Source organism: Dioscorea cayenensis, chromosome 16 (assembly GCF_009730915.1).
Source record: "Dioscorea cayenensis subsp. rotundata cultivar TDr96_F1 chromosome 16, TDr96_F1_v2_PseudoChromosome.rev07_lg8_w22 25.fasta, whole genome shotgun sequence".
Lineage (NCBI taxonomy): Eukaryota > Viridiplantae > Streptophyta > Magnoliopsida > Dioscoreales > Dioscoreaceae > Dioscorea > Dioscorea cayenensis.
This window is the reverse complement of record NC_052486.1, coordinates 5,657,893-5,669,001: the sequence shown is the minus strand read 5'-3', so window position 1 is coordinate 5,669,001 and position 11,109 is coordinate 5,657,893. Positions and strand designations below refer to the sequence as shown.

At 41.5% G+C, this 11,109-nt stretch overlaps 1 non-coding gene across 1 annotated transcript; it reads right to left on the bottom strand.

Moving 5' to 3' along the window:
• Positions 1–237: 237 nt before the first annotated feature.
• Positions 238–344, bottom strand: LOC120279788. The gene has a single exon (XR_005542089.1). It is a non-coding gene; the product is annotated as a small nucleolar RNA R71 (small nucleolar RNA).
• Positions 345–11,109: the final 10,765 nt, after the last annotated feature.

Here is an 11,109-nt window from a genome sequence, read left to right as displayed (position 1 = left end):
TTTAATGGTGTTGCAAATGAAGATGCCCATGATCATCTTTCCCGTTTCCTTCAAATCTGTTCTACCTTCTAGATAAACGAGGTGACTGACGATACGATCCAGCTATGATTATTCCCTTTCTGTTTGAAAGATGGAGCATACCAGTGGCTCACATCCTTACCACCGGGGTCGATCAAAACATGGAAAGATATGGTGGAAAATTTTTTGGGAAGGTATTTTCCTCCTAGCAAAGCGGCGAAGCTAAGGTAAGAAATTTCGGCATTCAAACATGGAGAGTCGAAGACACTATTTGAAGCTTATGAGAGATTCAAAGACCTCCTTCGAAGATGCCCCCATTATGGCTTTGCTTCTTAGATGTGGGTTCAGATCATCTACAACGGGTTGAATTATGCAACTCGTCAATTAATTGATGCCACAGCGGGTGGATCTCTTAGTAACAAGTACCCCGATGAGGCCTAGCAACTCCTTGGATCAATGGCAAGCAATAAGTCTCATTGAGCCTCAAGAGGTGCACCACAAAAAGGGGCCAGAATTTATGAAGTCAATGCTAATGATGCTCTTGCCAGAAAGGTTGATGTGTTATCTCGAAAGCTAGACATGCTTATGGGTAGTAGCTCGAAGTCAGAGTCGGTGATGAGTTGTAGCACTTGTGGTGGAGGGCATAGAGTCGCCCAATGTCCTATTTCTAGTTCCTCTATTGCCCTAATTGAGAATGTTTATTATATTGGGGGACAAAGGCCATAAGGGAATCCTTACAGCTCAACTTATAATTCGGGTGGAAATACCACCCAAATTTTTCATGGAATCAAGGGTAACAACAAAAAGCTGCACCACCTCCACAAGGTCCCCAAATGCAACAACCAGTGCTAAAGAAGAGGTTCACTACTAAAGATATACTTGCCAAATTCATGATTAACACTGAATCAAGATTCAATAGCATAACCAGCAGTATGGATACTAAGTTCAGTATGGATACTCAGTTCATCAAGGTGAATGCTCAGCTTGCTCAACATGCCGGACAGTTTAATGAAATTAGCACTATTTTGCAAAACCTTCAAGATTCTATACAGTCCCTCGAGCACCAAGTGGGACAGCTTGCTAAAGCAAATTATGAGCTACCTTCAGGCAGTCTTCCTAGCAACACAACCCGAGAGAGCACTTGAAGGCCATTTCCCTTTGAAGCGGGAAACAGGTTGAGACAAGGGTCGGAGTTCACCCAAGTGTCAAGGGGACTAGGGTAGCCAAAGTGGAAGACCCTAACATAGTGGAGAAAGTTATCGAGAAAAACAAGCAAAGTGAAGATAAGGAAAGTCCAAAAAAGTGTTCATCAAAGCGGTCTGAATACAAACCTCTAATTCCCTATCCGGCTAGATTAGAGCAAGATAAGGAGGATGCTCAATTCAGAAAATTTATCAACATCTTCAAGCAACTCCACATAAACATCCCAATTGTGGAAGGTTTAACTCAAATGCCCAAGTATGCCAAGTTTTTGAAGGAATTACTAACAAACAAGAGAAAATTGGAAGAAGAAGGCACAGTTGCACTCACGGGAAATTGCTCTGCCATTTTGGAGAAGCAGCTCCCATAAAAATTGAAAGATCCGGGAAGCTTCATAATTCCATGTGTACTTGAGGGTGGAGTTCAAGAAAATGCACTAGCGGACTCTGGGGCAAGCATTAATGTTATGTCCTATAACATGTATGTGAAGCTTGGTCTTGATGAACTTAGACCCACGAGAATGATTTTACAATTGGCGGACCTATCAACAAGAATCCTCGTGGGATTGTAGAAGATGTGATTGTCCGGGTGGACAAATTTGTGTTTCCTGTGGATTTTGTCATCATGGATATTGATGAAGATGTGGAGACACCGTTGATTCTTGGTCGGCCATTCCTCACTACCTCCGGTGCCCTGACAAGTTCTCCTTGCGTATATCCCGTAAGTGCATGGGTTTGTCGAAGTAATAATCCCGGGTGAGCGTGGTCGAATCCACAGGGAGTAGAGAGTAAAGACACTTAATTCGATTCTTAGCTATGTGGAGTATCAACAATGATAAGTGTGATAATGATTCAATTCTCAACAATTAAAAGCAACAAGTAAGAGAGCAAAAGTAAGGAGGAGGTAAGGCAATCGATAAAGATGGGGTACTCGGATGATGCTTCACCTAGGATAATCGCTTTAAGTGCAAGAACTCTCTATTATGCTTCCTAATCAATGCAATGGTGAGTCATGGAAATCCTTACATACATACTCCCAAATTTAAGGTCAACTATGCCTAACTCTATTCATGTCCCGGAGGAGAGATTAAATAACCTCTCAACCTCGCACTCGAATAAAGTTGCAATGAGTTCTAGGGATTCCAAGTGATAAATCACTTCCTAATTATAGACCTAACCCTTTGGTCCAGGCGGAAGGTCCCTAGCCACAATTAAGCCCTAGATACTAAGATCCCCTCAACACTTCACTCCATTGCACGGGCAACTAGGCCCCAGCGGAGGTTCATCCCTTAGACCATTCACTCTATTATAGCCACAAAGAACTCAAGGAACGGTTGTAGAATCTATCACGTCAGAGGGGAAAGGGGACGCTCATGTACCTCTCGACTCACCCTCTCAATCCTCTCCAACCTAGCTTTGTCTAACGCTCGTGGTGTGTCACTCACTCACAAGGTTACCAACGAGAACTCTCAACCCTAGTGTCACTCTAGGGGAAATGTTCGTATAATCAAGCATTCAAGGTTGGAACTCACAATAAACATCAATTTATTGAAAGCATAATAAAGAAGTTCAATGAAACGAATACATCCTAGGGTTCAAAATCACCCAAGTACCCACTAGGGGTTTAGCTCTCCATGGAGCTAAGTACAATCAAAGAAATCGAATGTAAAAGCAACGAAAATCCATAAAGAAACCCCCTCGATGGTCGTGTCGATGGTCTTGTAGAGAGTCCTCTACTCGTCGCAAGCGATCCTTTGTCCGGCCTAGGATACACCTCGCTGGATCGATGCCGACGAAAGCTCTACCAATAACCTTCTTCCAAACGACGCGCGATGTCGAAGCTGTAGAACCTCTCCAAAACCCTAGCCCATACCTCTCAAAACCCTAGCCGAAGCCTTCTCTCAAGTTGGGGAAAAGATGGAGAAAAGAATACCAAAATCGGGGCTGAATCGGCTTTAAATAGGGCTAGAATCGGGCGACTCCACCGGCGTGGACGGTACACGAGCCCGTGCGGAATTTCCACACGGGCATGGATAATTTCCACACGCCCGTGTGGATTCCCTGTTTCTCTAATTTCTCGGCCGGCTGTGAACAGTGCTGCTACAGTATTTGCTACAGTATTGTTGCAGTGCTCTGCTACAGTCTTCAACCTGAATAACTTCCCAATTCCATACTTTCATCGGGGTAACGCAAACGGGCACACATTCACGTCATGAATCACTTGCTTCTTCAATGATATACATGTTGGTGGAGCTCTTGTTCTTATATGCATAAGTCAGAATGCTCGAGTGTGACTGCCTTTGTACCCCCCAAATGGATGTGCTCACTCGAATGCGAGGAGGTTGGCACACACTCTAGCATCTCACACCTGTCCTGTGTCTTCACGTTTGAACTTTAGCAAGATCTCCTCCAAAATAAGTGTATTATGATCCACATTGGCTTATTTCCTTCATACTCAGCCTCACAACCCTACCTGCATAAAAGTAACATAAAAACACACATATTAATGTAAAAACCTGAGAAAAGTAATGCTCAACATAAGGAATGAATGCTTCGCATTCATATCGCACAAGCACTTATCATGCCCTAATTGACCTTAAAGAGGAAAATTAACATTAAGAGTTGGTGAGGAAGAAGCAGTGTACACTCTATCGGCGGCCATGAAACACTCTTTAGATCATGATGACATGCTTTATTTTGTTGATGAAACTAAACTTTTAATTTTTGATTGTGTGCAGGAGGTGCTATCATTAAACCCATTGGATGACTACTTGGGAGAGCTAGGAAATAAAGATCAGGAAGAACCTTACTCTCCTCTTTCATGTCCTAATTTGAAGAAACCAAAGGAGAAGGTTATGTGTACCAATGCCAAAGAAAAAGAAAAGAAAGATTCAATGTTGAAAAAAATTTGGAAGGAGGTCCGGGGAAAGAAGAAGAAAGGTATCATTCACTCCCATCCAATACCTCAAGAAAAGAAAGTACAATCTCCACCTCCTTTCACTCATGAAAAATGTGAAGTTTACTCATTGATGTCCTTGAATTTACTGGGAAGAAACACCAATAATTTGAAGATGACAGGGGGAAATTTCAAATTATTCGAACCCTCATGAGGTAAGTGAAAATGTACGTCAGGCTCATGACGTTAAACAAGCGCTTCTTGGGAGGCAACCCCAGCATTCGGGGGTTTATTTTCATATTTGTGTGTTCTTTGTGTTCATGTTCTTGTTATTTTTTGTATTTTGTTAGAGTTGTTAATTTGAATAAGTCCATGCTCTCATCACTTTGTTTATCATGATCATTGTCCATGTGGTTGTTTACTTGATTTTATAGTGGAGTAGCACTTGTTTGGGCTATCATTTAATGCATTAGATCAAAATTTTGAACCATTATTTCATGGTGGAGATGATCTTAGAACACTTTGTAAACATGGCCATGTTTTTGGAGAAGCAACCAAAGCCTTAGCTTATGTTTTCAAAGTCATACGGCCTCAATGAGCTGCTCATTGAGTCCATCAAGACCATCTAGAAACTTTGAACTAACCTATGTGGCCTCAATGAGCTTCTTATTGAAGCCATCAAGAAATTCCAGCAACTTTACACTAGCCTACACGACCTCAATGAGCTGGTCATTGAGGCCGTATGGAGCCTTATTTTTCATGTAAATGTTGCCAATTTCTCTCTCTCCTCATTCTTCTTCTTCTCCAACCGAGCCCTAGCATCTATTATTCATCTTTCCATGGTGGGATCTCACTAAATATTGTTCTAAATCAACTCCACATCTCCTTGGGAAGTTGATCTAGTGTTTGTCTTCAAGCTCCACTCAAGTGTTTTCAAATTTATGTTGGTAAGAAGCTTGTTGTGATGAGATTTTTCTTTTCTTTTCTTCTTGCTTTCTTGAGCTTTTGTGTGGATTGTTTCAAGCTTTTAGCTTGTATTGTGTGGTATGAACATCATGTCTTTGAATTATCTCAAATTTATGTACAATTTTTTCGAATTCATGATGAGAGGAAACTCTTGCAAATTGAATAGTATCCATACGGGCTCCATATGCCATATGGATCCTATTCACTTCAATTTCTTCATGTTTTATCCATTGTCATGCCACATTATGCATTCTCTTGGATTCCTTTCATTCTTATTTGGATTATTATTGATGTAGGAATGCCACATGTCAAGAAATTTGCCTCCAAACGTCCAAGAAACACAATGCCAACCCCGAAGAACCCCACTTTAAGCATGCCAATCATAAGGAGAAGTGTGAAGTTTCGAAGACCAAACCATGTGGCACACTTCATCACATAGAATGGGGTATTTTGGAAATATTTGGGACGCATGAACAATTCAAGGAATTACTTTCACATAGTTTTTGGTGAATCTATTCTCAATTGATGATCCTACCTTTCACCAACTTACTTTGGAGGTTTTGAGAAATTTCGAAGCACACCAAGACAACCACATCCTCAACATCTTGTGATGACTAGTTGGACATTTGAGCATGGACATTTGCTTTACTTCTTTAGTTTATTTCTTTGCTTTACTTTTGATGCAAGTGTGTTTGTTTGGTTGTAATAAGTTGGGAAGGGGATGCACTACCAACCTTGTGTAGAACTTTGCTTCCTTTTATCTAGTATGTTTGTGTGTTTTGACTACTCTCTAGTATTTATTATTGCAATCTTAATTTTTGTTTGGAATGATGATGCCCCTTTATGCCTTGCAGGGCATTAAGGGAGCTTGGTGAGCCTCTCAACATTCCATTGAAGGCGGACCCGACATGAAAAGCTTGCAACACCTTTTGTTCGGGTTACTCCTTGCCATGTGCACAAGATTAACCGGGAAAGTTTGTTCCACCCTCTTCCATTGTCTTCATTGCATATATCACCATGCTTTTCATGATTAGTGTACATTGGGGACAATGTACAACACTAGGTGGGGGATGGGTATATTGTATGTATTAGGGTTAATGTTTGCATGCTAGTGTTACCCATGATGGCTTGTTCATTATTGTAAGACTCTTATAGCATGGATTAATGATTGATTTGAGTTACATATTTGTTGTTGTACTCTATTGAATCATGTTTCACCTCTAGTATTGTCTTGTGCACTGAATCTTGTGTTGATGCCCTGGGAATAGACAACATGACTACTCTATCTCTCTTGATTGCTTAACACACAACTTTGAGTACTCCGCCTTAGAATTCTAAGTTCTTTCTTTCAATAAACTCTTAAGAACTTCTAAGTCTTGTTGAGCTAGCCCTAGTTTTGTAGCATGTAGAGTAGTCTAAAGACATGATCTAGGTTGAATGTAAAAAAGAAAATGATGAAAAAAAAAGAATGAATGAAAAGAGAAAAATGAGTCTATGTCAATATTGCTCTGCTAATGAAGCATGAATGCGTCTATGTACACTATAATTGAGTAGTTCGGTGGCTCTTGTGCCTAACCAGCATGTGCACCCTCCAGAAAAATTTTTTGGTGCAGTCTATGGCAGTCGGACTCGAAAAAGAAAGAAAAAAAATGAAATGAACTGAATATAAAAATCCTAGTGATTTCTTTGGCTACCTACTAGAGGTTTTGAGAAGAAAAGTGGGAGTTAGTTCAAGTTTAGGTCTTATAAGGATCTTACTTGTTCATTGGAGTAGCACTTAGCATTTTAAGACTGAGTACTCTTGCATGTGGAGTGATTAGCATCTAGAGCTATACTGATTGAAGTCGGTAGGCTGGATCAATTCAGGGCAGATGAAATACTAGGTTCACACACATGGCACAGACATATAAGAGATGAGACAGGATCTTTTTGTTGTGCTTAATGGTTGTAACTCATTATCTACTTATCATTTTCCGATGCTTGTAGAGTCTTGTATTTATTTGAGCCGGAGGTAATACATTTAGCCACTTATAATTTCCTTTGTTCTTCATGTTTTGTTTGCTTGGGGACAAGCGAACGCTTAGGTGTGGGGATATTTGATAAGTGTCTAAATGTAAGTATTTTAGCGTATATATTTGATGTATCTAGCATGTATTTTTATAAGAATTGATGCCCATTTTGTGCTTAATCGTGTGTTATTTGCTTTGCAGGGCACGGAAACGCCACGGAAGACTCGAAGATACAATTTGGGTGAAAAAGAGAAGAAAACCAGGTCGAGGTACTCTTGGCAGCCATTACTTGGGAAAGAAAAGGAGAACGAAGACATCATTCTTGGGAGTGTTTTGGCTTGAGGATTGGAGAGATCAAGAGCTTGAACTTCAAGGGGAGAGCTTCATCATCAAAGGAGGAGGAGCATTCGGCCTTCCTTGGGTTAGAGGAACCATCCTTCGTCCGACATTCTCCATCCTCATCATCATTCGGACTAGGGAGTGTCATTTATGCATTTACTTCTTATTTTTGTTGAGTTTGAGATACTTGTCTGTATGATGGCACACTAGACCCCCAAGGCCACCGGATGTAGGTGAACCTTGGAGGGTTCATCATGTATTTTGGATGCTACACTTATATTTGGAATGCATTGGTGTGATTTATGGTTTGGCTCATTGTGTTTCACGCCTAGAACTATTAGTTGGAGAGATCCTTAGTTCTTGTTTGAGTTATACATGAAGATGTGACCTACTCGCATATACTAGATCATTAATGAGCTAAAAGGGGTAATCTATGACCAACATACCGAGAAATGGGATGTAGGTAGCCACTCCGAACCATGAGGACAAACTTAGGTTAAGTGCGTCCTTATTGCGTGATCTCCATGTACTTAATGCAATTGTAGGAATATGATTCGGAAGAGATCCTTATCATCATTTGTACGGGATTAGGGTTTAACCGCCGAGAAATTGGGGTTGAACTATTGTTGAGGTCCGTCGGTCTAAATCACCTTACTATTTTATTCTTATGTATCCATACATCATGATGACCCTTCTTGGGAATCCTCATCCCTAGGCTTATTCTTATCATCATTGCTCTTGTGATTTTCTTGCTCGCCTGGGAATTGTTATACTTGTGTTTTATTTACATTCTTGCATGTATTAGAGTAGTATACCATGCTTAAGTGGTAAGGTTAGAAAGTAAGTGATGGAGGAGTAATAGGAGCTCCTTAGCCCCGTGGAATACGATCCTTGGGCTTTAGTACAAGGTATTCTTTGGCAACCCCATACACTTGCGGGCAATCAATCAATAACATACTTTCTGCTCTGAATGCAACTACACGGGCGTGTGGAAATTCCCCACGCCCGTGTGCCCAACCCACAAGGGCACACACACGCCTCTATGGCTCCTCTGTCCATATGAAAAATTTGTATAAGTGTTTCACAAGCCCGTGTGGAAATCCCACACAGGCGTAGATCTCCATAGGGCCACTCACAGGGGCATTCACACACCCCTGTGTCTTCTCAGGATGGTGAGGTCTTCTCTGCAAGAAATCACCATGCCCGTGAGTAATGCACAAGGTCAGACATAGGAGTAGACACATGCCCCTGTGTCTTCTCAGAATAGGGCTCTAAACATCTGTAGAGAAACACACACCTATGTGGAAATTACCCACGGGCGTGTGATCGTCACAAGGTCCTTCACAAGGGCAGACACATGCCCTTGTGTCCTCTCAGGGTGAGCTCTGAATAAAATTACACACCCGTGTGAAAATTCCATACGACCGTGTGTCTTCTCTGGATAACTTAAAAAAAATCACGAACTTTGCAGAAAATTTTAGAACATTTACACCTATTCAAAGCCTGCATATAATATGCACAAGTAACCCAGAGAATCATGAAAAACATGCTTAAACGAGCAAGAAAACTTCGCAACACACGATTTAGCACATGAAAATACCAACGATCCACAAGAAAAACATAACAATAGCATGTAAAAGATCAAGACACCAACACTCAAAGGCTTAATCATGTAAGTTCTAAACTAAAAACTAGAAAAATAGTAAAGACTTGGGTAGCCTCCCAAGAAGCGCTTGTTTAACGTCACTAAGCTTGATGTACCTCTTCTTACCTCATGCGGGCTCATGGATGAAGGTTTCCCTCTTATCCATAACTTGAAAGCATGATGAACATAATCTTTTGAGGGTAGAGGAGGAGTTATTGAGCATGTTACCACATGAGGGTTTGTCACCTTCACTCCATTCTTGTACATCCCCATTAGCCTTGGGGCATTTCTTGTGGTGTCTCCTTGCTCGCTTCATCTTTTAGAGCACCTTTTTCACGATCCCTGGGGTAGATGATACCTTTTCCTCTAGACCAAGCATCAAGACTTCTTCATTTTCCACTTCTTGGTCTAGCACCCCTTCATATGGGTCTGGATTCAACATTTCCTGCACATATTCATCTATTAGTTTATCGGTAGTGTCAAGAAAGTAAAGAGTACCGTCAAAGTCCCCACTGTGTCAACTCCCCACCGTCCATGGCTTCAGTGAGGTGGTATGTCAACTTGTCGTCACTAACCCTCAGTGTCAAGTCCCCACCATCCATGTCGATAAGTGCCTTGGAAATGCACAAGAAAGCCTCAAAGTATCAAAGGAACATCTACATCCTCGTCGACATCCAACACTACAAAGTCCACAAGAAATATATATACTTGTCAACCTTCACAAGTATGTCTTTGATAATGCCCCTTAGATGTCTAACCATTCAGTCCGGCAATTGAAGTGTCATCCCAGTGGGCCTAGGCTCACCCAAGCCTAGCTTCTGAAAAAACAAGTACGGCTTGACGTTGATACTAGCCCCCTAATCTGCCAATGCCATCTCTTCACCCATATTACCAATGTTGCATGGAATAATAAAGCTTCCAGGGTTTTTCTTCTTGTTCGGCATATTCTTTTGCAAAACCGCCGAACAAGAGGCATCTAAGATTACCGATGCACTCTCCTTCAACTTCCTCTTGTTGGTCAAAAGATCTTTCAAAAACTTTGCATGCTGGGGCATTAAGGACAACACCTTCACAAAATGAATGTTGATGTGCAATTGCTTGAATAGACCCAAGAACTTCTTATATTGTTCATTATTTTGGTCGTTCTTTAACCTTGAAGGATAAGGGATTCTTGGCTTGTAAGGTGGGGGTGCTACCTCCTTTCTTTTAGTTCTCTCACCAACCTCCATGACCTCGAGTTCTTCCACATTAGTCTTCTCACTAGGAAGCCTACCCTCAACCTTATGACCCACTTATCAAAGTGATCACCTTAACATATTCTCTCGGATTGGTTTAGATGTTACTAAGCAAGCTTCCTTGTGGTCTCTCTGATATAGACTTCACAATTTGCCCCACTTGATTTTCTAGATTGTGCAATAACGCGGTGTAGTTGCGAAGTGTAGCTTCAACCGATTGAAACCTTGTGTCTGATGACTAGACGAATCTGTCAAAGCTTTCTCTAAATCGGTCATCCGGGTTTCCAAGCCTGAAACTCGGTTCTCCATTTTCGGGACTTGTTGTTGTTGAAAACCCAGTGGTGCCATGGCCTTTTGTTACCCTTGGTTATTCCAAGAAAAGTTGGGATGGCTTCTCCACCCTTGGTTGTAGGTGTTGCTATAAGGATTACCTTTTCCTCTTCCCAGAATGCCCAAAAAGTCTACTTGTTCAGTTGGGGCTGAAGTAGCGATCGAAATAGGACAATCAGATGGCAGATGCATACCCCCATAACCATCACAACTTTTGATTGTGGCTACCCTTGGTGAAGTCAATGTATCCAATTTCTTGCTCAATGCCTCCACTTGGGCTGGCAAGGATGTAACCACATCAATTTCATGGAGTCCGGCCACTTTCTTCCTTTCTTTTGCATTCCATTGGTAGCTTCGGGAGTCTTGTTCGGGAGTCTTGTTCCGCATTGTATCTCCTGCGACGGCATCTAGAAGTTGTTTGTTGCTTGAGCTAAACCCGTTATAAAATGTATTAATGATCATCCACTCGGGG